This window comes from Aplysia californica, unplaced genomic scaffold, assembly GCF_000002075.1.
Source record: "Aplysia californica isolate F4 #8 unplaced genomic scaffold, AplCal3.0 scaffold00761, whole genome shotgun sequence".
NCBI lineage: Eukaryota > Metazoa > Mollusca > Gastropoda > Aplysiida > Aplysiidae > Aplysia > Aplysia californica.
In genome coordinates, this window is record NW_004798031.1 from 131,226 (window position 1) to 132,949 (window position 1,724).

Genomic DNA, 1,724 nt, shown 5'->3' on the forward strand with positions numbered 1-1,724 from the left:
CTTGGTAAGTGTTTTACAGCTCTCGCAACTGCATAAGGTCATATGAGCGCGCGTGACACACCAAACATTTTCAGTTGGTAGGTAATTTTGAATTTTGCCCGGGTGGCGGCCGAAGCCTACTCTCATCGATTTTAGAGCACCAAGGGATCTTTAATGTGCGCAACTTGCACACAAGACCTCCGAGATGTTTCGCCCTTGTCCGAGAAGGCTAGGTGTAGATCTTTCCTACAAGAAGATCAGGGGTGTGGCTGAAAGACAGCAATAAGAAGGAGCCAAGGAGTAGCAGTAGAAAGGCTGCAGAAAGAGCCAGGAGCCCAGAGGAGGGTGCAAAGAAGGCGAGGGGGTGGGGGCAGAAAGTGGAGATGAAAGCAGACGACAGAACATTGCGAGAGAGCAGGAAAGGAGGTGAAAGGAGACAATTTTAGAGAAAAAATATTCCTGTCACTACCCATGTTCGAACCCAGGATCTTTAAATGAAAGGCGACTAACCTCTAGGTCACGAGAGCCCCGTTGTTCACATCCCTGAAGCAGTCGTTCTGACAGCCCCGTAAATAATGATTTTATCTACCGTAAGATCTGGGGTGTGGCTGAAAGACAGCAGAGGAAGGAGCCAAGAAGTAGCGGTAGACAGGCTGCAGAAAGAGTCAGGAGCCTTGAGGAGGGGGCAAAGGAGGTGAGAGGGTGGGGGCAGAAATAGGAGACGAAAGCAGACGACAGAAAACATTGCTAGAGAGCAGGAAAGAAGGTGACAGGAAACAACTTTAGAGAAGAAAATAATTTTTCCGTTGCTACCTAGATTCGCGGACCTTTGGATGGGAGGCGAACACCTTAACCTGTAGGGCACGAGAGCCCACGTCGAAAGCTTTGAACTTTTTTTTTACAATAAGGAAGAGAAAGCTTTTGAATTAATTATTTAAATGTAGGTGTTTTTTTGCCCACATTGACACACTCTTAGATAGTTAGGAAGCAGGCTTCCGACTCTGCCTGCTAGGGTCAACTTGTTCTGAGAGAGATACAACATTCCGGCAGAAATGCTGTGTTTGTATCTAGATTAATATTATTATTGTTTATATTACTTTTCATTTATATTATGCATGTGACTGTAAGCCTATTTGTGTGTATGTGTGTGTTTGTGTGTGTGTATGTGTGTGTGTGTGTGTGTGTGTGTGTGTGTGTGTGTGTGTGTGTGCGCGCGTGTGCGTGTGTGCGTGTGTGGTATGTGTGTACGTGGTGAAACACCAAACCAATGTGCCAGGATCTGAACAATAAAATGTATCTTATCTTATCTTATCTTATCTTATATTCAATAAAAATTATCGCTACTTGGGAATCGAACCCCAGTCTCTTTCGCGCGACAGCGAAGCGCTTCATTGTTATATCATAGACGCTGGTGAAGGAAAAGCATTGGAGTTATGAAAAGATGAAGTAATTACATATATACCAGAGTGCTATTTCCATTACAATAAAAGGGGATGGACCATAGACATAAACCACTACTCTCTATTCACTAGATACCGTGCGACCGCGAGCAAGCCCTCTCTCTCTTTGCAGGACAAATTGAATCGATCGTCCGCCATTTTAGTTTGGGTTTCACGGCTGGGCCTGGCTCAGCGCTCATTAGCCTAACACAAAAGAATAATAAACTAAAGGCCAGATAGACTGAACGCCTTCTGCCGTAAGCTAACAAAACGCCTTTTTTTGGGGGGGGGGGGGGGGGGGGGGGG